The following is a 27,819-nucleotide window of genomic DNA, read 5'->3' as shown; positions in this document are numbered from 1 at the left end:
CAAAACATGTTTTTAGATCCAATTGAAGGTTTGTGATGCAAATGTGCCAAGCACATTAAGAATAAACCAGTAAATCCAGACAGCTTTTATAGAACAAGTGATTTGCTCTAGTTCGGAATGAAGCAATCAGTGTTTGGAGAATGTTTTTAACATTGACTTCTGGAAAGTACCTATTCAGTGCAGGAAATCTGTTTGATTATTTCCACAGGTAAACACTGTATTTATTACATTGAGAAAACAACAGGAATTTACATAGCTGAGCCTACACGTACTTCTGTAGCATTTTTCTTCTCCTTTACATTCATAATAAACATGAATTATATATGGAGACAGCCATGCTTTGTTTAAACTGCTACACTAAGTACTCCTTGACAGCAGTAAATCAATGGTTTGCTTTCTTATACATTTGATTGAATGTAATAACTTGAAAAAACAATTAATCCAAGGGATACACAGGGATTCTTTGCAGCTAAACAGTATTAAAAGAATAATATTGTTCCATTCTTCATACATTTGCTGTTTGCTGATGGTCACACATCATTACTGGCTTTGTATACTATTTGTCTAATTATTTGATTCTCAAGGTTATTTTTGCATAACTTAGTGCTCTCACTTAAAATGATGGCTGAAAAAATTATTTCCTCACTCTCTGACTAATAAGCCAATTAACAGTGGCTTTTGAAGGTATTAAACAGATTCTGATTTCTATTTCTGCCATCAAATTAAACCCAAAGCTCTTGGTATTTTTTATTGCCAGTATTTGTATGAATTTTACCTACAAATATATATATGATACTAAAATGCCTGTAACACTCTATGTGAGTTCCAGTTAGCCTGTTTGGATACATTAGGGGAGAATAAGGGAGTGAAATAGTTTGGAAGATGTCTCATTAGGTTTCTGCTACATGGTGTCACCAAGTTAATGGTGGAAATGAATGGATACATGTTGACATTCACTGGACAAAAATGCAACATTAGGAAATGAATTCGGAGAGTTTATTCCAGTTTGCAGCTCTTTGTTTTAAAAGTGGAGAAATAGAAACAGCTTACAGGAGAGAAAAAAAGTACTAGGTGGAATATTTGTGTTTTTCTGTATTTTTTAAGTGAAACCAATGAACAAGAAACATCTTTTTAGGACTCTCTCTCTTCACCCTTGCTGATGCTAATGGTTTTCTTCATTACGTGTTGGAATGCTGGATAAAGACTGCACCTAATTCTCACTGAACTGAATTTACCTAATTCTCACTGAACTGAATTTACCAAATATTGTGAGCTCAGACTATCCCTGCCACATATGAATCAACTTCTTCCATCAAAATCTTAAGAGAAGTTTGATTTGCTATATAAAGGTCCAAACAATTATGTAAGAAGGTCTGATTATTGGAAAGTTGAAATATAGTTGGTTACAAAGTCTTCCAAAAATAAAAGTGTTCAGAAAGAAGAAACAAACTGTTCACTCTGACTTTTATATTAGTGAAGTAAGTGACTGAATCTCCATGAAAATGTGCAGACACTTGCCTAGTGGACATGTTCAGTATGGTGTTCTGCAGACTTTCTTTCTCCAGGCTATGTTCCAAAGCCTGAACATAATCTTTCAGGCTTGGGGAAATCTGCTCTCTGCTCCTTGTAGAGGGGAAGAAACTTTCTATACAGAGAAAAAATGAAACTGAAATCTTCATCTACAAGTATTTCTTAATTTTCGATTCAGTATGGATGTAGATTCGATTTCTTTCCATTTGGACCATTAGCTACCTGTTCCTGCAAAAATGTTGATTAGGATTGATCTTGCACATACCCAGATGATAGTAATGCCTACTACTATGGAGTAATAAATGGAGTCAGTTAACAGCTTTATCCTAGGCAAACCTTTTTCCATAGTTTAAGGGCTGGAAGAAGTGATCCTTACTTCTAAAGAAGAAAACATTATTCTGTGTTTCTCCCCTATGAAGTTCATGCTTTCTCCAGGATAGTCTATATTCTTACATTAAGAATTTAAGTAACAATTCCAGCAACCACATAAGTGAGATCAGTGCATGCAAGTCATTATTGGTTCCCATTTGAGGCTGGCAGTGACCAAATCTGTTTGGGACAGGAAGCATCCAAAGGCGTGAGCTTGCCTGTAGGAGACAAGAGGCTTAATTGTTAGCAGTACTGTGAAAAATGGCTCTTTGCTTTCTGCCAACTCTGTGAAAGGATTGTGAATAGTTTGTGTGCAGCCAGAGTTATTGATGTTTAAATGATCAAAAACCCAGCTTTGAACATTTTTGTCTTGAGGCCTGGGTATTTTCTTATACTCTTTCAAAAATGAAATGAAGCCATTGTATAGCTGCAGAGGGAAGAACAAACAAGCTCCTGTTATACAGATGACAAGATGTTAAAAGTAAAAATCCCAGAGTCATTGTGAAGTATAGAACTGCGTAGGATTTCTCATAGAAGGTATTTCAGATATAAGGAGGAGTAATTAAAAAATAAAGTAAGCAAGCCTGATTCTGCAGTGAGTTTAAAACAGATATATATATATGTATATATATGTGTATGGAAAATTGGTAATCACAGCCTGAACCTTTGATTAATCAGCTGAGGCAAGTGTTGGGTCAGCTGTGGGAGCACAGGTGAGAGTAATTTAGCTGTGCTCCCGGAAGGGGTGGAGCTTGACTCCATTCCCCTCTAGACCTCATTTAAGGGCTGACCACCACTAAGGCAGCATCTCTTGGAGATTGCTCTTCAGTGGAGATTGCCTCAGTGGTTCCCCACAGACTGTAGGCTTCCATTGGGTGAGTTTTTCCTGTAAATAACCTTTTGGGTATTTACAATTGCCATCTTTCCAGTATTGCCACTTTACAATATAATAATTAAAAAATCCTCTTCATTTTTTTTCCTTGAAACCTCATAGAGAGCTACTTCATAATATTACCATATGTATTTTTCCAGTAACTGAAAGTGAGCCTGGGTCATTTGCTGTAAGGATCTGATACGCTTTAGCCCTTAGGTTTATTCACTGCATTTCCACTTTGGCACTTATGCTTTCTCTCCCTGACTCTTGTACTGTCATATGCACTAGCATGCTAATAAATGAACATGGGTGTACCTAGCTGAACAACTGCTATCAAAAGATTATCTTCCATTTCTGTTTCTGGGTATGCTAAAATTTTGTTACAAGTTGTTCTAAGTACTCAGATGGCCACAGTCACCAAGTTCATGGTCAAACGCCTCATCTTTCATAATCCTTTTTATTTCATTTGGTAACGTAAGAAGGTATGGTAACTCACTGACTATTACTCCATGTTACTGAATGATGCAAATTAGACACTTCACTGAAAATTTCTGAGAAGCTGGCTAGGTAAAAATTTCCAAAGGTAAGTGTTTATTTACAAAAATAATGTTTAGTCAAATGAGAGAGGGATTATGATGGTTGGATAGGGTTGATGATTCTCAAAAGTGAATTGACAATGAAAATAAAATAGGACTTTAAGATGACCTAATTTTATTTCCCTTCTCCCACTGAATGTTTTTAATCACTTTTAAGGACACTGTTGTTCTGCATGACTGCATGGTCTTGCATCTTCTTCTAATGTGTGAGTCCTCCTCTTCATTTTTATTTTTAATATAAATTACAGTGAAATTAAAATGATTGATAATTGAGTTTGTAAAACAGAATGGCAGTCATGAAAGTGAAGCTAGTTTTGATACTGCCAAGATGCATGCTGGCATTTTTGCTGCGTTAAGGGGAAAGAAGAAAGTCAATTCCCAGAGAACATTTACTGTCTAATCTAAGGCCTGGTTGTCCTTCTATTTTGTTTAACCTCTTTTCAGATGTTTGATGGAATGTGGACAGGTAATTGAGTGTAGGATCAAGTCTTATTCCTGGAATGGCTTTTAGGGCTACTAAAGTAAATTCTCTCAGTGCAATAACATCAAGAAAGCTTTAAGTAGAACATCTTACATTGTGGTCAAAGAGATTCAAAATGTAGCATTGTAATAAGCAATATTGTTAAAAATAGGCCAGTCGGAGGCAGTAGACTTCTCATATACAAACAAATATTCCTCCTTAGCAGGAAAACAATAGCAAAAGCAGAAGTTTGGAGAAGGAAAAAAAAACATATTATTACACCATACAGTAATAAAATGTGTTAAATCCAGTAGTACACAGTCACTGCTTCCTTTTCCCTGTACTTACAATGTATGTGAGTCTGCCTCGCTGTCTCCTTCAGTTCAATTGAAGGTGATAATCACTTGCTGCCAAAGCAAAAGGAAAAGCAAACTGTTATTCTCATGGCAGTAACAAGGTGGTTGTTTTTGTTTTTTGCTTATTTTTTTTGTTTGTTTGTTTTGCTTTTTTTTTTTTTTTTTTTTTTTTGCAATGAAGGAGCATGTGCGCTCCAATTATTTGACTTCATGTCAAAAAAAACTAGATGTTGGCTATGTTTGCTTTCTGCTTTCCAGTCAACCTGCTTACAGCACTGTATTTTCTAATCTTTCTGGTGTGCAGGCTGACACTGCAGCACCACAGTATAGTCTGTTACCTTCTGTCACATCTACTTAGATCTAAAGTAACATGTATATACTAAGACACAACCTGATGAAACACAGCACGTTGGCAACATAAAGTCGTGCTCCTTGGCCTTGGGGACAAGTGCAGAAACTGAAATTCTAATACAGAGACACCGCAGGCAATAGTGCATTTGTTTACTGTCCTCATTGATGAAATGAAAATTATTCCTTTTTCAATGATGACAAATTTGGTAATATTTAAAGAAAACATTCGCTGAAATGTGTCATCTCAGCACAGGGTTTGTTTCTCGTTGAAAAATAGGCAATTGTTAATGGGAAAATTATAAATGAAGAGAGAACTAACTTAAGTAATTTCTTCTGCTTATTAGAAACCAGTTAAATATGTGATTAAACTGTATATGAGCTTTTTCTCCAATCCCACAAATGAACTGGATTTTATTCTGTAAAAAATATATATTTTTTTCTGTAGAAAGATTGTATATAGAAAGCATGTCACGACAGATTTATCAACAAATTCAATTAAACTAAAAGCTAGAATGTCTGCACTAGCAAAATTGTACATGAGAAATTGCCTCATGAAGTTAATGATAATACATTATGTCTACTGATGATCCAGCCTTCTGGCTCCAGTTAAGGTTTAAAAACAGCTAAAAGTAAACCAGAATCCTTTGCACTGTCAAAACAAAGGAATATGACCCTTTTAAACTTAACGTGAACTGAAGGCTCATAAAGATCTTACTAAAAAGAAATTACAAGGTGTTTATTGCCAGTAGAAGATAATGGATGGGTATGCTCAGGAAATAAAGCTACTGTTCAACATTTAGATGAAAGGGGGAGGGTCCTCTCTGCAGCTACCAAGCACACTGCATTCAGTGGTTTATCTCTTGACTTTTTCCAAGCAGAAAGGAAATTTCATTATTAGAGGTACCATTTTCTCTGGTAGGTGATCAAACTTGGGAGACAGATCACAACCTATATTTCTTAAAACACCTTTTACTACTTAAGTTCGCATATATTTATATTATGATTAGACTCAAGCTTTCAGTATTAGCCACAGCTTTATAATAATTAATAATTCACACCAGATATATCCACATACAGTTCAGACACACACACTCTCATAGGGTCACTCATAGTTATGTGCATGGAATAACAGATGGAGGCCAACTGGTAGAGTGGCCTGTAGGTAGGGCAGTCTCCACCTTCCTGGGTACCAGTTGCTTTGAACAAGTTCAGTACAATTTGGAGTTCTGTCAGTTTTTGCAGGTTCAGTTGGACCATCAGTCTCGTCTTATCAAACCTTAGAAGAATTTAAACACTGTTTCTTAGCATGTGTGTATCTTCTCTTCAGCCCTGCTATTTTCTGTTAAGCACTTCTGCATGTTGGTTCTCCTAGATCTGTATCTCACAAAGGACAGAACTTTCACAAGGGTTTACACAAAAATGCTATGACATGTTGATACTTGTACACCTGCCAGGTTATACACAAAGGATAGAGATCCATCTTCAAATCCATATTGTGCATACTTGAACTATGTGGCAATGCTAAGTCACGAGTAGGATTCTCTCTCTTTACCCTCCAGGTAAATGTACCTGCAGCTGTTTTTGAAAGGCAATGTCAGTGAAGTAACACATGTACATAGAAAAGCCTGCTCAGGTAAGAAGAGCTGTAGAGCTCTCATTTCTTAATTTTTAGGTTCAAGAAGGGGGGGGAAAACTACCATTTATTGGATTTAACTATTGACCATATCACTGATACTTGGGGAATAAAGAACACTCTTCTGTTCTGTTGGAGTGCTGATGTATCTTGCCTTGCTCACATTAGTCATTAAATGAAGAATAAGAATGTTGATTTTGCTGTTTGAGTACTACCTGCTTGTTATTTTTCTTTTATTTTTTTCATGTTGGGTATGGGTTGCTGTCTGTTAAAAGACAAAAGAAAATCAATAGTAGTGTTGAAAAGGAACCCTGTGTATTCAGCTTAGCAAAGTTCTCCTGTGAGCACCAAGAAAAGAGCTAGTAATAAGGAGAAAAGAAAAAAAAAAAAAAAGCACAAAACCAACTTAACAAAAGAATGCCAGACTTAATTGTCAGTGCCCACATAAGGCAATATTGTTTTTCCAATTGCAGAGAGCAGAGTAAAAGTTAAAAGCATTTTCCAAGGAAGATACAAATGGACTGATGACATATATATGCATTTCAGCTATATGTTTATTTCCTTTAGCACTGATGTGTCTTGAACAGTATGTTGATAAAGTGTAAAAAACTGAAAGGGAAAAATGAATTCTCCATATTTAAAATATTAAGAAAAAATAAGAGATTTTTATTTCTTTTGTTGGCAAGAATTATTGAATCATCGGTATAATCTTTTAGGTTCCAGTCTCCGAATATTTCAGTGCATTCATCTGGGCATTCTGAAGATGAGGAAACCTTAAATAATTTATGATCCTATCAGGCAAAAATGGTGAGTCTGCAGTGCTATGTTTTGGCTTTTTTATTTTTTGTTCTTTTTTTAATCTAGTTATGCAAGGGAAGTAGATAGTACTCTGTGTGTGCTCCTGAATTAAGATACACACAAAAATAGAGAGAGGAAAAAAAAAAAACCAAAAAAAACCCCCATAGTTAACAAGCTGGATATTGAGCCTCTAGATTGTGATTCTCTACTATATTAATCTCTTTTTCTCTAAATTTTACACAAAAATTTCTGACTGATTTCTAGTTGCTTATGAGAATATTTTTCATATACCTTGATACCACAATGAAAAAGCTTATTTAGAAATCTGTAGTGTATTTTCTGGTAAGAAGCAAAGCATATCATTCACCTGCGAAAAACTTACCTACTAAGACTAGAATTAATGATGTCTGGTGCTGGGCTTCTCTGGGATTCCCATATAATTTGTGAGTTGCTTGCCAAGACAGACCTGCTCAACACAATTAGCTTTTCATGTACTAACGAGTGCAGGAAGAGCTGCCAGCAAAGAAGACAAGTAAAACAATCCTAAAATACCTACCAGTTTGCTGGGAGGTGAAACAGGGTACACTGTAAGGATGAGTTAGGAAAATGAAAAGCAGGCTTGGTTGTCTTCTGTTCATTGACATCATTTCACAGAGCATATGTAACTAGAGGAAAGGAGGAAGGACACCAGCTATTAGATACTGATGATGTCTGCCAGTTCTGTAGCTTTCACTTCACTTCTTCTGGTGGTTACCTTGTAAAAACCTGTTTAAAAGAGGCAAAAGTGCAAATGTTGGAGTAATATGAACCACTATGACAGGTTGTAAGAAACTTTAAGCTTCAGTTATCTTTCTCATTTCTTTGTCGAGCTGGTCAATCTTCCCACTTCCCCCAGTTTTAGAATTAAGTGATTTGATTGATGATACTAGATTCTGAGACATACAGTATTCAGAAGGAGAGAAGGATGTTAAGAGTTGCACTGGCTGTTTACTTAGGGAACACCATTTAGAAACTAGTCAGTGTTCTGTGGATGAATGCAGATACACACTCACCTATCTGGCTACGTGTATGTATGTTTCCTAAAGAGTAGTATTAACTTCTTTCTTCAAAAAGCTTACAAAAAGGGGATAAAAAGCTAACACTGTGACAGATGTGGTTTAGTGGCTGGGGAGGTGATGGGTTGATGGTTGGACTATATGATCATAGTGGTTATTTCTAACCCTAGGTATTCCGTGATTGTACAATAAAGAGACACAGTCTAAGCTTGGAAGCCACATACTTTTTGAGTAGATTAGAAAGATTTGCCTGTTTAAATCTATGAGTACTATATCCTGAGAACTTTGTAGGTAATCACTGGAAGAAGGAAAGATGTTGATTTTGCACAAAATAGCCATTCCTTTGTCATTGTAAGACTAAAGTTCTTTGCTAGAGGTTTTTTAACACTCTCTTTAGTGGAACACAAAAATAACTTCCCCACCTCACATCCAGCTCTAGCCAGCTTTGGAAGTTTCAGAGATACCTTGGCATTTTGCCACCAGCATACACTACAACAAAAATGAGAGAAAATGCTGATCCAGGAATCCTATTAATTCAAGCAATTAAAGAAGCGCAGTTCTGAGCAAAGCAGTTTGTGTTTATATTCTACATGTCATGCAATTAAGAAAAAAACAAGTCAAAAGCTCTTTGGGACCGTACTTATTTTTTAATGAAATCAATGTCTGCATCTAGTTACTAATAAGTAACTCTCAGTACCAGTTCCTTATAAGAAAGAAAGGTATTTCAGCTTCAGGCAGATAAAAGGATTATTAGAAAACTCTGTGTGTCTGAATGTTTAAACATTCTTGAAAAACAATACTTTGACATCACCTCAAGCCCATATAAACAAAAAAAAAAAATAACTTTCAACTAAAAGCAAAGGGGGACACAGATCTAAATGTGACTGGTTTCTGGACTGGTGATAACATCTGTGATACACACATAAATAACCAACCTTTTTAAAACTGTGACTATGGCATATTTTGTCAGAACTTTAAACACTATATATATATATATATATACATATATATATATATACACATTTTATATATAAATATATATACTTTTTTTTTTAATCTACCCACTGCTATATTATACTTATTAGGATTTTCAGCCGTTGCATACCTCACGCTATGCAGTAGACTTACTATGTAAAATACCAGCAAAAAAGGCTGACATAATGACTCATTACAATTTAAATCTTATTACACAAAGCTTCATTCAAGTCTATATACATAGTACAGAACCGCAGGGGTACATTTTAGCCTGGTGTGAGCAGAATGAATCATGCAATTCTCATTACAGTTAATAGAAGGAACAGATCTATTGCTGCATGTGAGCCCCTGAAAATGCACCACACAATTCATATTTGAATCATACTGGGAAGTGGCTACTCCAGTAAACAGACAAAGTACATCAGCAATGTTTTAAACTTTAAAGTTCATCTGATTCAAGTTTTTTGGAAAGGACATTTCTTCATATTAATAACCTAGTACAAATACATCATTGGCACTGATGATTACTGCTAATTACCACAAGGATAAGTAAGTGGAGCCTTTCAGGAGCTTAAGAAGTAAGGGACATAAACCATATTAATATGGATCAAGTTTGTTCTCTCTGCTTGTTATCTTCATGGACAGACTGCTATCTTTTCCCTTCCTGGGTTCTTACAAACATTGTTGTCCATGCAGAAATGGTTATTGCTGAACCTGGCTACTCCCTTATTGAATTTTAGGATATATTTTTAATTATTATTTTTGTATAAACTATGCTTGAAGACTAATAGCTTATATACTTATGGTTTTAGTTGCTTGTTTTGCTAATGGCTTCTTCCAGCTAATTAAAAGAAATCTCCAGGAAATCTCTTTCTTCTGATAAGTAGGTTGCACAAACAGCTTCAAGGAGAACGCATCCTTCTAGCCATAAATCTGTACTTATAACCAACTGCCAAGCCTGACTGCATACTCTGGAGTGGTATGCTTTTAACTTCAGCTTTATTTCAGTACTATGGTTTCAGTTATCATAGAGTGATATTTATCATTAATTATTGGGGTGTTTGTTTGTTTGTTTACTTTAAATAAGTAAGTATCCTGTGAAATATTGTTAATTATGGTTAATGCTCCTGTGGATTATAATCAGACATAGCTTTTACTAGGCATATCTACATCAAAAAGGATTAAATTTACAATTAAGCACATCTTTCTAGTTAACAAAACGGATTTTTCTTTTTAGGGATTTCAATTATTTATGTGCACTGCAAGGAAAAAAATCTTTTTTCCTATCTTTTCTATCTTCCTATCTTTTCCTAATTTTTGCAAACCATGAACCCCCCAACTAAATTTTCATTCAGATAGCTTGCACTGCATACAAAACTTCAGTATAATCAAGTCACTTTTTTTTTTTTTTTTTTTAAATCAGAGATAGATTTTTGAAAAACAAAGTTGGATTTGTTTTGAAAGCAGAAGCTAGCTTGGGAAAAAAAAAAAAAAGCTTTTATTGGTGAAAGCTGTATAGAGTGTGTGTTTGAATTCATTTGGAAAAGAATTCAAATAGCTAAAATCCTCAAAGAGCAGGAAGGTGCAGGTTACCAGTACAGCGCTGCTTCTGCAGAATGGCAGCATCATCAGGAATTCAGCTTCATTGCTAAGGTTTCACAGAGAAGCAGTAAAGCACCTCTTATCCAAAGGGCTTCCAAAGGCACTTCCTGAAAGAGCAGGGTTTCCATTGTGTCCATGTTGTGAGCTTAGCAGAAGTATTCATCAACCATTATTGATTTAGAAGGAGGCATGGCTGGAGTGAGGAGGATTGATCCGAATCCTCCCTTGTCTAAGTTAACTATTTGAGAGATCTATTCATATCAAGATGAAGCACTGAAGGATGACCTACAATGACAGGAAGCAGGTATTTGCAGTGTTTGTGTAAAACTCTGGTTTGTCATTCTTTGGTTTGCATTCTATTTTATTTATTTTTCTCTCTCTTCATTAGCTTTTAGAAACATTATCTTTGCTAAGTCTCGTATTTCCTGTTATTTTACTTTCCAGGCAATTACTTGAGGGACTAGAGTGGTAGCTTCTACTGAGATAATACGGGGAAGGGAAGTGGCAGGAAGATCTCTCGGCTTTCTATTCTAGTTAGTTACTTGTGTAAAACCAAACAAGATAATACCTTAGCTCTACTGCATTGGTCAAGCCCCCCTTCCCCTGAGTTTCCTTTTTCTAGGAATAATAATAATAATTCCTAGGATATATTTATCCTAGAGTTATTTCTGTGGTCAGTATTGCCATCCTTGTCTTTTCCGTTCTTATTAGTTCTCTTCCAGAAGAATCTACAACTTAGCTTTCTCAGAAAGAGGATCAGGAGTTAATGGGGCTCGGAGAATCACTCTTGGATATTCTTTGATGAGGTCCCTTACCTTGACACCAGTTGGACTTGGACTTCCCATATCTGTGCTCATTGGGCCATATTTATTCCATATATTTTGTCCAGATTTAATCTTACATGCTCAACACCCTTCTACAGATCTTATGAGTACTGATTTTCTTTATGGACAGCCATCCAAAATGCTTCTGCAAGGAGCATTTCTCTTCTGTCACATCACAGATAACCTTCCCGTCACGTGCCAATATGGCCTTTCATGCAACTCGTCATTTCACATGAAGTACTGATACATCAAGTGCCATCACTGATTAACTTCTGATCTCAGCTTGTTCATTGGTTTACTGGAGTTAGGGACAAGTACATTTGTTCTTTGCCTTGTGGTGTTCTTTGCAATATAGAGGTCCAATAGAAACACATATAAAGCATTTTCAGCCTTTTTTTTTTTTCTTTCTTTCTCTGTCCTTTTTCAGGATACCTTTTTCTTATATGCTGCTGGCTCTAGCCCTATGGTTTCCACTTGGAAGAGCAACATAAGATTTAATATCTCTTCAAAGAGGAAAAGAGAGAAAGAAAGTGTGTGCACACAAACAAAAGAAAACCAGAACAGACGTATCTCTTGTTATTTTACTGTTAATCCCAAATTAAAATACTTTGTTACTGTTCCCACAGTAAACTTGGAAAAGGTGAGATTGTATCTATACAAAATAGATCCATGACGTGAATTAAGCTATTTATCAGCTTCAAATTCTGTACATACCAACAGCTGAATTGCATTAGGTACACAACTTTGGGCATCTTTTTTCTGATTATTGTAGTGACTAGCACAACAGGTTTCTTAACCTGTGAGTAGGGCCACTGTATGTTTCAGTGTAAGTGATTATTGTAATTATTATTATTAAAAAAATTCAGAAGAACAAAGAGCCAGTATGCCATTTTTATAATAATTCTATACAAATGCTACTGTAATTTAAACTGCTATTGCAATTTAGAATGTTTTCTTTAGAACCAACTCATTCAGATCTGACAGCCCAGTAGGAAAGGAACAAAGAGAAGATCATGACTTTTTAAGGTAAAGAATAAAAATGGGATTCAAAGATTCTGAGTAGCTCAAGATCTCAAGGTCTATAGTACATTTCTTGATTTACTTAATCTCAAGCTCTTTATGTGCTTTAATCATATATATTGAAACCAATATATGTGTGTGTGTGTATACATATAGATAGGTAGCTAGCTAGATTGATGATCTTTCTCTGCTCAGTGCATTGCTTCGTGCAGTGGAGCATCAGCTATCAATGGGATTTTATTCCAAAGGAACAGATTAGAATCAGTCTGAAGTAAAATCCCTGGAAATATACACAGTATTGATGTTTAGTTTGTGTTTTGGCGTTAAAAGAAAAAAAAAAAAAAAGGAAAAATTAATGTGCGCATACAAAATCCTTTTGAAGATATTAATTATGAGAAGGAAGGTTACAGTTTTCTGTTTTAAGGCATTCCTGTTAAGTGAGCAACAGAAATCACAATCACTCCTTTTCATGATTCATTTCTTTAGGGAGGAAACATAAATATTGCAGTTCTTCTCAAAAGGAGAGAAGTAAATTTAAAGAGAAATCAAGGACTGTAAAGGATCCAACACCTGTCTAAAATATTCTCCTTTTAAAAGGAATTTCTGTTATGGCCCCCAAAAAGATCAGGGTTCTGAAATTTTTGTTATTTTATATGTCTCATATCTGCTGCTAAAACCACTGGACAACTTTCTGTCTTCCAAATGATAATCAAATCATCTTGTACTTCCATTGTATTGCCTTTACATTTATGAATCACAGCATATTGATTTCACCCTTACATGCACTGAGGTAGACTCTCGCTTAATAGACAAAATGACTATTTGCTTTCTGTACACCCTACTATCTCTATTTCTTTTCTGCACTATAATCTGTGACTTACAGTAGGCCACTGCTCAGTAAAATGGTGAGGTGCTAGTTCAGCCTAATATTGTTCTGCTTTTTAAATCTAACTGCCAGTCCATTGTTACCTCACTTTTCCAGTACATGCTCTTTAAATTATCTGACTTCCCAATAAGTTGAACAGTGCATTATATTCACCTGAAAATTGTTCAGATAATTATCTCATACAATATTTGATCCCTTCCCAACATTCAGTGTTGGCTACTGTTCTCTACTCCATGCTGTGCAGTTCCAATTTATCATTCAACTTCTGTAACGTTGAATATTACGCTGAATTACACATCATATTGCATTCAATCCTTTGCCATCTTGGATGTAACATAAAGCACTGGAGTGTCATTACAGCATCCTTCGTTAATTTTTTTGGTTTTTTTTTTCTTCTACACCTTTCCTCACTTCTCTAAGGAGATTACAGGTTTCTGATCTGTGACCTGGAAACACAGTGCAAGTTCTATTTCATACACTTAATGTGCAAATGTGCTTTGTAACATTTGTTACAAGTGCATGTCACCAAAGCTTGTACTTTTCCCTTGAGTCTTCCTGTTTGTTAACCTACTCACTTCCTGCCAAAAGCTTTTCTCACATTTTTACCAGGAAAGGTATAAATTTGTTCATATTCATTTTTTATTAGGACATCAAGTGACATATTAGACCCTAAACACTTTTGTCTTTTCTAGTCTCTTTGCTGGGAAAAAAATATTAAAAAAAAATTTAAAATAAATGATATATATAGCTTGATACAAAACAAGATGTAACTAATTCATTATGTTTCAAAACTGTACACTGCCTCCATCCTCACAGTTGCATTTAGCCCGTGGTCCCAGTGAACTCAGGGTACGAAGTGCATAGATCACTCAGAAAGAAATGCCTCCAATTTATTTCCATTGAAAACATGATAGAAAGAACATGTTAACACTATTTGATAGAGCAAATTCTCAGCTACAAAACACTATTTTTTTTTCAGCATAGTCACCACTGTTAGCTATGCATTTTTACTAGCAAAGAACATACTGTGCCTGTAGAAGTCTGCACCAGCTGAGATGACCCACTGTCACCACTGCTGAAAAGCATCACCCACTGCCTCACTGTGCTCACATGAATCAGTTCAGTTGGAAGGAACCACTATAGGTCATCTAACACAGTTCCTCTGCAATACAGTCACTGTTTGGTATCCATATCCATTCAGCAAAAGGGTTCCAAAGGGTGCAATTTTCATCTGGAGAAATACTGTTATTCACTACTTATTGCCCTCAACCTTTTGTCAGCTTTCATCTCCTTACAGATTTTACAGACTTTGAATCACAGTATCATTTGAGTTGGAAGGTCACCTAGTCCAACTCCCCTGCAATGAACAGGGACACCTACAGCAAGATCAGGTTGCTCAGAGCCCCGTCCAGCCTGACCTTGAATGTTTCCACCCACCACCCCTCTGGGCAACCTGTTCCAATACTTCACTACCCTTATTCTTCTGAAGAAATGTCTTCAGTAAAAAAATAAATAAATAAATAAAATAAAACAAAGTTTAGCATCTATTCTGATGAGGTGTTTTTTCAGCCCACTGCATAATGACTGCAAAGAGAAAGAATACTGAATGCATGATTTTTTTCCCTTAATTATCAGTCCCACTGGTTTCAAGTGTCTACCATTGCAATGCAAACGAATTAATATATAGAATACTATTTTTAAAAAGAGAAGCTGTGAAATGATAAATGTTTCCAGAATCTACATAAATGCAACAAGGAAAAGAAAATCATCTGCTCTCACATTAGCAAGACATATTGATACTTCTGCTAAAGTAGAAGATCTGACCTAACTTCTTAATAATTAGGAATATTTCTGAAACTTAATCAAATATTACATTTAGAAATAGTATAATTTTCATTTCCTTTGATTAAAAAAGATTTTAGCAATATAGCCTCATGTCTCGTACATCAAACTCCAGAGAAGCAATCAGCACAATAGTTGGTGGTAAGAGAACTTAAAGATTTTATTATGGGCAATTTATTATATGAAATAGCACTGAAAATTCATCTTCTATTAATTTTAATCAGGGGCTAGCATTTTAGCAGGCCAATAAGCCAATAAGTCAAGCAAAGAACAGATTAACTAAACGTACATTGGAAAAGACAGTACAAAACCTGCATGTAGAGTAGCTTCTCAGCTGCTTCAATTCTTAAAGAGATTAAAGGTATGACTGTTTTGTATCCCTTCAACTAATTATTATTCTGTATAATGTTAGCTTCCAAGTTATTTCTCTGGTGCTCTCCTAACAGCAGTCTACTCCTTCCTGCCTGAGACTGGAACTACTACAGGAAAAGCTATATGGTAAATAGCATAAATTTTGCTTCACTGAAAATCTTCTGTTTCTTTACTTTCTTGCTTTAGCCCCAGTGTGGAAAAGAGCCCTTACCCCACCAAAAAGGTAGTACTTAGATGGAAGTTCTACACCTATTATTTGGCACTCAATTCATCTATCCTCAAGAGTATTTCATAACTTCAGCTGCTTGCTAACATAAATTAAACATGGAGTTAACAAAAACATGTGAACAGTGAAGGAAGCAGTGTCATCACAAAAGAAAAAAACTTGTCTAAGTTGAGCTATCTACCCCTTTGACAGTGAAGCAGGGGGGAAGCATGGCAGCATTATTACACAGCACACAGCTGAATGATGGCTGAACAGAGCTTTCAAGCCTTTTAATCTGTTCTTTGATCATCTCTGAAACAGATCAAGGGAAAACCATTCCTTTCCTCTCTGACCAAAAGTATTTCTCTACATTAAACATATCCTCCTATTCTGTATGGTATCAGAAAATTGGGCTCAAGTCTATCACTTACTTACTCCATTTCACTCTTCTTAGTATAAAGGCCTGAGCCTAGAACTGCTTTGGACCTTGTCCTTCATTGAATAGCCTGAGTGGAGCAATGTCCTTCATGAACTGAGGCTAGTAAAAGGAGCTGTAAGGAATGCTGAGAGAAACAGAATTGTTTGTAGAGAGGGCCTTTAAAATTAAAGGGAAGAATTCTCACAAATGATGCAAGTCATGGCAGTTGATATTATAAGAATCAATAGATAGTTAGTAAGAAAAATTAGTCCTGATTGGAGTACATTTATCAAAGTCTTTGCTGTCTTAAGAACAGATATTTCTGTAGTGTATGTTAAAGACATGCTAGGACACAAAGATAGACTACCACAAGAAATCAATCCATTTCAGTCAAAACAACTTTTGAAAAGTATGCTTAATAGTCATTGAGAGGCCATGGTAATTCCTTCTATATGGTCTAATAGGTTAATTTAACTCATGACTTGATATTTTTCCAGTACTTATTAAACAAGTGGACAAAAAACACTTCTAATTTTGACATTTCCTCTTACTGCTACCATCAGCAGTCAGGCTTGTATGTACTTCACTGCGAATTTTCACAAGGTTCTTCAACAAAGAATCAACAACACTGCAGGGCAGGGATGTTGTCTTAGTCACAACTTTGATAACCAGCGGGAATATTGAATAAGTGACAGAAAAACAACCTGATTAGTGAAAAAACAACATGTTTGCACAGGTTAAATTAAATGAATCCAATTTTAAAAATGGCAACAAAAATGTTCTCTTAGCTTATTACCAATCTCTCAATTCCTGCATTAATAGATTTATTTCCTAAATTGTGAAACAAAACATTTGGAGAATGAAAAGTGCCATTTAACATATAGCGAGAGAGAAGACATTATCCCAACGTTTCCTCTAGTTCCCTTGATTTTATAATATTAATAACAGATAACTTTGAATATTCCTACCACAAATATGCCAGGTTTTGCATCTGAAAAACATTCCTATTGTACCACAGTCTTCTGGATGCTAAACTCAGAATCGAAAATAGTTTAAAATTCATCAAGTTAACAGTAGCAACATTGGTACACAGCATAAATCCATATTTTGACAACCTGAAGAAAGTGTTAAGCTTTCTGTTATCTTATTAAATTGTATCAGACTTGCCTTGCATAGAGCACAACAGACTTGATAAATGCTTAGCTTCGGCTACACTCTGCCATTTATTTTCATACTGTCAGACTTAATCCATAACTGCTGTTCAAAGGCAGCTAAGCAGGATATGTAGGTGCATCTTGACTCAGTCAGAAGCTGGCCACTGGCAGCCAAAAGCTACAATACTTTATTGTAATTCAGACTGCATCTTGACATAATTCATTTTCATTTTTTTATATGCAATTCTCTAAGGATAAACAATTTATAATCACATGATTTAATTAGCTTTTATTTTGTGTCAATTTGTTTAATCTCATTGACCAGAAAGCACGGATTTTTACTGGGGAAAAAAAACAAAAACAAACTAAAACAATCTAGTCTATGAAAAGGATGTGAGGGGATAAAGGCAAAACTCAGATTACTGGATTTAATATAAAGCCTTTGAGAACATATCTTAGTCAGGTTGAAGTGCAGAATGAAATCAGAGAAACTAGATATGGGAGAATAACAGAGGTCTGAGAGATTTGGGGAAAAACAAACAAATCACACAGAAGAAGATTTGTCCTGAAGCAGAAAACCAGAAAATAGCAGGTTTGCATTACAGTTTTACTTCAGGTGGAAGTCTTCTAGATGGTCTTTTCTCTGAGGCCAGTTCAGCTCCCTTCTGGGACAACAAAGGAAAGGACTAGTGCCAGAGCATAAAGATGACATGGTACTTGATGGGCACTCCAACCACATCCACCAACCCTGCACTGCAGCTTGAACCTAGCAGTTGGGTCCATTCATTTGAAAGAACCTACACATCAAGGGACAGTGGAAAATGTTCTGCAACAGAGCTGCCTTAGCAGTATAGTAGGTTGCCTGGAAAGTTTTAGTATTAGATTAGATTACATTTTCTTACTCTGTGATGTTCTATTGCAATACTTCTCACTAAAGCAGAATTCCTTCAACTAAAAGTACATGTGAGCACAATGACATTGTTTTCTTTTTTAACAAGAATCATATTCTTAAGCACGTCTCTGGAGAAGAGTTATTTAAGCCAATAGTTTTCACTTTTCCATTGAAATTATACTTAAATGGTAACCAGTCATCCCACCAGCTGGCAGAAAGAAGAGTTTTCAAACAAGTCTTCTATGATAGAAAATAACATATATTCTGAGAATATTCAGTCAATTCCCAAATGAGTCATGGGTAAAAGAAACAAAGAAATAAAACAATATTTTTTCAGTATACTTCTAAACTATTTAGGACAGTGGATTGCTCCTAACCCTGATAAGAATGTCAGTGTTGAAAGTGGCGTAAGTGTTGTATGTTCATTTCAGAGTAAAGATTTTAAAGCTACTTAAAAAAACAGAAGAGCACTGATCCTAAGAGACTTATCACATGACAAGGAAAGAAAAATAGCCCAGAGGTATGCACTTTATTGGCGTGATGCATCTCTGCAGTAAAAGACCCATGGCACTCAGAAAGATCTACTTTCTTTCTGTGTGAGGAAGGAAAGCAAAGGGTAAAGTTAAAATTAAAATAAAAATAATAATAAAAAAAAAGACCAACACAAATTTCACAAGAAAAGAATCCATTGTTATCATAGAGCAGCACAGAAGAAAAACTGCATATGCTGTTGTGCTTGATCTATAGGAAGCTATCTCTCAACTATTTCAGTGGCATTGCTGGAGACTCTATAGATCACTGATGTGAACACTTCCATTTCCAAATCTCTGTATTAGCACTTTAACTAGGTAAGAAAATCTGACGCCATTACATTCCTATTACGTTACTTGGCAAGTAATGTCTTGAAAGCAATTTTTTAAAAATGAATTTGTCTTTTCATGAAGTCTGCATTTGCAGTTGTTTTCCAAGTCTTATTTTTTGGGAATCTGACAGCTTTTATAGTCCTATTTATTCTTAAGCACAGCTTCTCTTCCTCTCTGCCTTAAGTTAGGAAAAGATCTGATAAAGCCAGGTTCTCACCGTTTTGTACCGAGCCTTGCATAGCCTGGGATAGCTTAGTACTTCATCAGCTGTGACACCTGTATTCACTCCTTTTAGGTAACAGAAGATCAATGGCCCTATAATAACATTTTATCTTATTACTTTTAACTTGTCTTTCCACAAAAATTCTTCATGGGGGGAGGTGTGAAATTGTGTCTGTATCACAATTTTCCAGCTACTCTATTGTAGGGGGGGAACATTCCCAATAGCACATGAAATGGAAGATTTCAACATTTCATCAGACGTATTTATTTAGAGAGCTTATTTACTGTGAAAACATGTTAGCAGAGAAAACCAAGACAAGTAAGTGTTTTTGGATTCTCCTATTCATCATTCGAAGGCATATGAATTGCAAAGATGCCACTCTCTCGAGCAGCCATTGCCTTTATCCCATGGGCTTTTTAGAAAATGTTATTACAGCATCTGAATTGCTCCCCTGATTTGGGATGTTAAAAAAAAAAAAAAAAAAGAAAGAAAATTGTTCTATTTGCTGATTCATTTGTTATTTAAATTCATCAAATACAGTGTATCTTCCTTCCCACTAGCAAACTGCATTCTTGTACTACAGTACTACATCTTTGATTTCACTGGCTACCTGTGGGTCCCAATCAGAAGGGCTACAGCTACTAACAGTAGAAGTGAAGCCCATACCTTGGTCAAAATTCTCCAGCAAATACTCTATATGCACCTTCTCTTCAGTTACATAACAGCATTTGACCATGCTGCCATAAATCTGTAAGCAATTCGCATTAAATTACCCAGTCTCCAACTAGTCTATAGTTAAGCTACCAATTACCCTGCCAGAAGGACCCCAGTGATGGTACCAACAATTTGTTTCTCAAAAAGATGAACGGAAAAAAACAAATTTAAACCCATTTATGCAGACAGATTTTTATTTATTTATTTTTTTTTTTTAAGCAGAATTTAGGGGACTGTGCAGTATGTCAAGAATATTGATTCACAGAGAACACAAGCTCTTTTTTCTCCTCATGGTTACTCTTTCATCAGCATAGTTACAGAAGAGCTATTCTGAAAACTGAACCAATTGATAACCACTGTTGCAAAACCCACTTAAAAAGTTGGTGATGGACTAGAAAAATGGAGCAGAGGATAAAGGAGGGGCAGCGCTTAGCTGCAAGCAGCATAGCAGTGTGAAGATCTATTCCCTGCCTTTTCTCATTTATTGAGGCAGAATGGTGAAAGGAGTCCAAAACTAAGTATTCACATTCATTACCAGGAAAGAAGAGGGAATAAAGGAATTTTCCCTTCACTTCACTTGATTTCAGGAGTGATTAGGTTCAGTTCTGTCTCTTAAATTGCTTGGTAAGTATTCTATCTCTGTCATTTCTATAAAAGGGATAACACATTTCATTGCAGCATTTTCACTCAAAAGAGACTGGAATTGTATTTAAAAAAACAAAACCAAAAAAACCAAAAAAACAAAAAAAACCCACAACAACAAGCAGGGGGGAAAGGCTTTTTTTTTTTTTCCTTTTTCTTTTTTTTTTTTTTTGAGCTTATTTCACTATAGCAGAGTAACCTACTGTAGCCTCGTGTTCTAAATTGTATGATGAAATTGTGGAAAACCATTGAGTTAATATTAAAAATACATACCGTTTCAGATGCTGGTTTGTTTACAAGATATACCTGCCATACCTTTAGCTGAGATTGCTTTCATTCCAGAGTTTGAATTAAAGAATGATTTATTAGGGTATAAAATATTATGTCCCACTTAAATATTATCTTTGAGACAGTTCCAAACTTCATTTTAGGAAAACAGAAGAAATAGGGAATAAATAACAAAGAAGTTTTGGAACAGAAACTTGAAAAGGAAAGCATTTGCAACAACTTCCTTATGCAAATTCAAAAATTGACATTCCATATTATTGACAGTATTCCCTAATTAGCCCTTCACAATGGTTTCAACTATTTATTAATGCGTGTTGACCTCACAACTTCTCATGTAACTGAGAGACAAAAGAACCTGCAAGATTTAAGATCATCATGCTGCAACCTCAGCATCATGGTCCAACTGTGGGCAATCAATAGCACATGCTTAGGGAAGAGAATAGGAACAGGACAAACATGAAGTAAATGTTCTCAAAGCCACCAATGCTTTGCAGATCAGACCCAGAGGAGATGTTTTAGTATTTAATAACCTTCTATTGATTTCTCTTTCATGAATATGTCAGCTCACACCAAACATGCAGACATTCTCTTTTTCAGCTCCAACTCAGATGAGTGTGTTTTATGCAACTGGTGTTCAAGCATGCACCCCTGATACACTACTTTGTTGAGTGTCTAAACACTGTTTGTATTAGGAGCAGATCAGATGTTAGAAAAGGCTGTTTTATGATTTTAAGGACACTTTTTCATTTAATATATCATGGTCATATATTTAATATATACAGACAAATATGATATTATTGACCTCACTCAGATACAGGCTCCAAATTCTTCAATACATTCCTAACATGGATTTTGATCCCACCTTCAGGCTGTGTGCTGAGAACATGGTGCTATTTGATCATTCAAATCTTTTTTCAAGTCTGAGAAGAGAATGTTAATATACAATTCTCATTCTAAATAATGTGTTGAGTTGTTACATGCTATTTTGAAGAAACAGGAAACAAAATACTGATATTTCACTAGTAACCATTTTTTTTGGAATACTCCAAGAAAAGAAATCTTACCTACCAAAGGTATTTAAACTTATCTATTCAAAATAAATGCCACATCACCCATTTCCTTGACTCAGCTGCAGTAATTTGAAATAGATAATTTCAAATAAACATAGTCTAGTTTTCATTTCAAAACTTCATGTTATCAAATACTGTGGGTATGAGAAAAGTCTTTTTGCTTAAGACGTGGCTCTAATTAGCTGTCAGCACTACCAAGTCAAGAGTTGCTCCCATTGTTCATGAGAAATTCATTAAAGTAAACAAAAACAGAATCAGGCTCACATGTATCAGAACTGTTGGTTCTAAAGTCACATGGTTGTACCAATACTAAACCTTTAATGCATATGGTAAAGGTCAATAGATAAAACATTTGGAAGTTTTACTCATGGATCCATTTAATTTGCTACTGCAAATGAATTTGATTGCATTTTACGAAATACATAGTTGCTTCTCTTTTTGCAATTAGAGATTCCTAATAATACAGTGAAAGCTTCTTAATCACTGTTCATTCTAGCATAAAGTAAATCTTGCTGTATTTGAAGAGAACCCAGTCATCTTAACACCATCCATTTTTGTTCCTTTCTATTTTTTACAAGATTAGACTACTTAATAAACGTTACCATATTTGGCTGCAGTAGAAGTGTGAATTTGAATAAAATTTTCACAGCGGATTATATGTCTGAGACAAAATTCATTTCTGTAATTAGGTTTGGTCCTGTTGCTTAGGTTTACAGAAAAGTCAAAAATAATGTGGTTTTTTTATTTTTTTTTAACCTAATATTCCCCTGCAGAATTATATTAATGTATATGTATTAATAAAGCATGGTTAGAGCCAGGCCTATTATATATTCTGAATATTTGCCAGAATCATTGTTTTGGGGTTTTTCTTAGCTAACATTGTTCCAATTTGGGGAAAAATAAATGGAAATATTCAGGACCTAAACAGTTCCCAATTTAATTGCAAACAGCTAAGACACTAAGACAGCCCTGGAGTGCTTGGATACACTCACACTCATTCATAAGTGGACTCTGAGAAACTCCAGCAATGGTCTCAGATACTGAGAGATTGAAGTTAGTATTGCTGCACTTGTGGATCTCTGTTGCAGAGTGGTTTTGTGAGTCCCCTCGGACATCCTCCGAAATCCTCATAAACCGACTATTACATTCCTTTTAATTCAAGCTTCGCCATCTTTAACAGTAAGAATGTGTTGGGCAAATTGATGGAGAAATGAATCTATTTCAATGTGTTCTTTGCTTTGCTACAGTGCTTTTTAAATGGTGTCTGAACAGTTGGTCACAGATTTATTTACATTTTCATGTAAAGAAAGAAAATATTATCATTTTCTATATGGGAAACTGTTTCTCTAATTATTTGGCTCCTCTTTCTGCCACATAAACACAGCAATTTGCACCCCTCTCCTTCAACTGGCTGCAATTAGCAGCTACGTTGCAATAAGCAGATTATGTTAATTAAAAACTCAAAACTATGTAAACAAAGGGAAAGCTGACTAGCCATTTTCTATTTTTGCCAAGTGGGAGGAACACAAGAGAAATTAGCACCAAGCTTAATTTTGCTGTTTATAATTCAAGATATTTGTATCAAGTAGCAGCATTTTAAAAGTATTCTTCTATAATCATTTGTGTCTCCTGTCCTAATTGAATTCCACTGACATCTGTGTACACAACTAAAAAAAAAGCAACATTCACAACATCTAAAAAGGTGTTATGGAACAAGTTTGCACACATCACCTACTGAACTGTTATATTTAACAGAAGTTCCCTTCCAAGTCTGAATTAAACTCTGAAAAATTCATAGCTAAGGATAAAAGTACAACTTGGTTTTGCTTCTTCGGCAAAAACTGTGAGCAAACTCTGGTGTAAGCATTACCCAACAGATATGAATAAATTGTGAAGTTTTAAGATGTTGCTACAGTTTCATAAAAGCCATAGTTATACTGCTGCTGAATTTTTTGTTTCTGTTCTTCTGTTTTCCAAGCAGGATTGTTTAATGGCAGTGGGAGGAATGGGAAGCAGAAGTGGATTTTATCAGCTGGCTGAGATACTCGAGTGCTCCCCCACCACCATGGGTTGATTACCTATTGGCATCACACACTAAGGAGACATTACAAGAACACCAGCAAACAAACAGCATGCACAGAAGGACTACGTACATATATACGCTTTGTTGGCTAAGGCTGTGAACATGCCATTAAATAGACATTAGGGAAAAAGAAACAGATTGTAAGACCACAGCCTTCCTCCATTTTTATATTCGTAATCTATCCACATACACATAGGAGACAATATTTCTTTCTCCAGGTTTGCACTACTAGAAACTGTTGATCAACTGCAAAGAGGAAAATATGGGAAATGTTCACGGCTTCAGGCCGTTCCTATGGATTAAAATAATAATAATAATAAAATAAAAACCAAAACAGAATAGGAGTGGAAAATTATACAGAAATAGACATTGGCTCACATCTTCTGGGACCAGCTTCCAGAGTGGGCAGTACAAAACTNAAAAACCAAAACAGAATAGGAGTGGAAAATTATACAGAAATAGACATTGGCTCACATCTTCTGGGACCAGCTTCCAGAGTGGGCAGTACAAAACTACTTTTTTCAGAGTATTGTTACAATTACATCCTTGATCCAAACTGCTTCTGGAACAAGAAGATTCTCAGAAGATGGATAAGTTATTCATAGACCTCCTGGGATGTCACATAATGCAAAGTGGATAGAAAAGGACAGCAAGAGCATGAGCATGGGAAACTTGAAAAAAATTTACAAGAGCTGGACAATTTGTGATATTTTTCACCTGCTGTCTTTCAGCCATTTACAGATAGTGAGCATAGTGAAGTGCTTCATGTATGCTAGGTTTAAAAAAAAAAATAAAAAAAATAAAAAAAGCTGTTCTAAGGGCAACTCAGTTTTTCCATCTCCTGTTCCCCTGCAGAGCTCTCAGCCGGTAGGAGGGCTACTCAAAATAAAAGTGCAGTTGATCATTTCTCTTTTCATATTTCCACTATTTTCCTTTTGGAGGCATGAACTTTAAATGAGCTGCTTTACAAGCTTCTTGGGGTCCAAATAGAGGAAATCACATCCACCACAGAGACACGCACAGCAGAAACCCCAAATATGACCATTATGTTCAACTCGGCAGTCTTTTTTCCTATTGGTAGGTTTCTGATACAAGCTCAGCATCAAACCAAGCTGTCAAAACCAATGAAATCTATTTCTGTGACACTGAGAGAGAGGTCTTGATGAAAGTCAATCAGTTCAGGATTTTTTTTGTTGTTGTTTTTTAGAGTACCTACAATCAGGACAGGGAAGAGTGAGTGTTAACAGAAATGCTGCCTCCTCTCTTTTTCTAAGATGTAAAGAATATGTGCTAAGTAAATCCCCTTATTCTGCAAACAGTACATACAGCTGCCTTCTAGAAATGATGTTTCAGTCTGACTATTTGCTGAGTGTCCTGTTCCTTAGCAGAATTAACAGTTTTGCCAAATCTTTTCTTTTGAAGGGTGATTTAGATCTTATGGGACTTTGTTTCTGTGTAATGAAGGGCTGCACTCAGGCTCCTGAGTGAGATGATTTGTAGTTTTGTACTGAAGAAGGAAGAACCTCAGAGGAAATGGAAAGAATGACAAACTAGAGGAAAGACAACATGGGTAATGCTTATGAAACTGCTATTTTTTCACTTTAGTTTTCATGGGATTTTCAGCACAAATACACAATTAATAGCAGTAGGATACTACAATAAGTGCTTGACTTACTGTTTTTTATCTACACGGACAACACTTTTGAAGCTTTCTAGGTAACTTAGTATAGTTTATGAGACCATTCTACAACCTTATCTAGTCCAGGAATGTTTTTAATCACAATTTAAACAGTTTCATTTCTTTTTAAAGGGTTCTAATGGCTCTTTGATTCCTGTTGGAAAAAACAAACAGACAGACTAACAAAAAGAACCAGCCAAGACAGAAGAAAAAATACAGCAATAAATGCATGTTTGGTGGTATTACAAATCATTAATTGCTCTTTGTGTGGACTTCCCCAGCCTGGAAGCTAACTATAGCTGTTTAAGGATTATCATTTTACAAAAAAGGTTTACTTTCACATCTTAGTTTATTCTCTGCTAGAGGCATAATGAAAGAGATCTTTTCCACAGTCATTTATTAAAATTGTATGAAAGAAGAATGACTTAAATATTGACCTTGCCAATACAATCAAGTAAAGATGAGCTAAAAGTGAATCAATCTTTCAATCCCACAGAAAAATGCTTAAGGCTTTTCTTTTTATTGTCTCAAACTCGCTTTAAAAGACCTTAGTTTATGACATAGTAGTGCTTCATGTAATCAACAAGAGAAAAATTGTAAAAGAATAAAACAATGGCTATCTACTTCTGAAACACTGAATCAGTTTTATGGATTGTTAACTCAAGAGCAACCTGTACTTAAAAACACACACACACACACACANAAACAATGGCTATCTACTTCTGAAACACTGAATCAGTTTTATGGATTGTTAACTCAAGAGCAACCTGTACTTAAAAACACACACACACACACACACACACCAAAAAAAAAAAACAACAAAAAAACCAAACCAAAACAGACAAAAAAGACCATATTGTTACTTAATTATTCAATAAAATAAACCTACCAGCAATTTTCTCATCCAATATAAATCAGCCTGATATCCTGATATATCACTTATCACTGGCACTTTCTCCCTTTTCCGCTGATGCTGCTCAATTTCTCCCACAGTTAATATATATTACATGTTATTTTCAGACTTATCACCATTACTAGTATAGCCTCTGATCTCTGAACTGCAGTCAGGACTCAATTCAGTCTCTCTACATGGGGAAAAAGGTACTTCAGTATAACATCTAAACTACCAACAAGCCTAACTACTCAATATATTCCGTAGACAGAGCACAAGCACAGGGTAAGTTATACCACTAATTTAGGTTTTAATGCTAATAACACTGGATTTATAGTAGTCCAAGGAATTATTAAATTAACCAACAATTACCCTTACTTGAAAAATATTCACATATTTTACATAATTTTGTTTAGCCATGCTCGGTGATATTATTTCAAGCTCTCAGTTTAGCAGATAAATCTATTTATAAAGCCAAATGGTGGAGCAAAGGACCATTAAGTTCCAGACAAAGGAGAGTGTTTTTGTTTTTTTAAATTAAAAAATCCATTGGGAATTACTTTAAGGCTACTTAAGAAGTGATGTCACAGGAAAGCACTTAGAAGTCAAGAGATGTTTCACTGAAAGTTAACACTATCCATACTACATTGTTTCTTTATGCAGATCAGTTATTAAATTATCACATAGTTTTCCCCCTTTCCTAGAGTAGGAATCCTTTTTAATACAGTGGAAACCCCAAATCAGCTGTTCTTGCTGCTTATACCATCCAGTTGCATTCACATGCTTTCTATATGTCAAATTCCTCAGAGACTGCAGCATTTTCTTTTTAGTAAGGGAACATTTTTCTATTTTTGAGAATTAGGGTGAGGTAGGATTGGCAGAGAATTATACAACCATTGTTATTTTCTTTCCACTTGGAATATCTGCCTCTCCAGAAGAGATAAATCCAAAGAGAAGATGTGAAAAGCTCATCTTCAGCATGACATCCCTCAGTGACCAGAATTTTGAGCTGACAAGGACAGAAACTCTTGTGAGTGAAGTGCGTTATTGATTTGTGCGCAGCTGTAGTGCAGAGATCAGGAGAAGTTCAAGGCAATACACTGTTAAATTCCTCTCAGATTAGAGGGGGGAAAAATAAAAAAAAAAAAAATAAA

At 35.4% G+C, this 27,819-nt stretch overlaps 2 long non-coding RNA genes across 6 annotated transcripts in view; one reads left to right on the top strand and one right to left on the bottom strand.

Annotated features, from left to right (window-relative positions):
• Positions 1–27,819, bottom strand: part of LOC107312749 — a 119,174-nt gene that overhangs the window by 11,719 nt on the left and 79,636 nt on the right. The window contains exons 3-5 of one of the 2 annotated variants that reach the window (XR_001554605.2): positions 7,722–7,732; positions 7,524–7,632; positions 4,178–4,236 (exon numbers count right to left, since the gene is read on the bottom strand). This is a non-coding gene — a long non-coding RNA (uncharacterized LOC107312749). Of the gene's footprint in view, positions 1–4,177; positions 4,237–5,431; positions 5,813–7,523; positions 7,633–7,721; positions 7,733–27,819 lie in introns of those variants that run through there. The other variant, XR_004307090.1, reaches the window with a different exon arrangement.
• LOC107312747 lies at positions 2,716–24,472 on the top strand. Of its 4 annotated transcripts, none has more exons than XR_004307089.1 (4): positions 2,716–2,774; positions 6,096–6,169; positions 6,886–6,976; positions 23,994–24,472. It is a non-coding gene; the product is annotated as an uncharacterized LOC107312747 (long non-coding RNA). The 4 variants fall into 4 exon arrangements; XR_004307087.1 differs by lacking the exon at positions 23,994–24,472 and adding an exon at positions 12,399–12,781; XR_001554601.1 differs by lacking the exon at positions 23,994–24,472 and adding an exon at positions 11,851–12,351.

This window comes from Coturnix japonica, chromosome 4 (assembly GCF_001577835.2).
Source record: "Coturnix japonica isolate 7356 chromosome 4, Coturnix japonica 2.1, whole genome shotgun sequence".
Taxonomy (NCBI): Eukaryota; Metazoa; Chordata; class Aves; order Galliformes; family Phasianidae; genus Coturnix; species Coturnix japonica.
The sequence above is the reverse complement of the archived record's forward strand: the minus strand, read 5'-3'. Positions and strand labels throughout refer to the sequence as shown.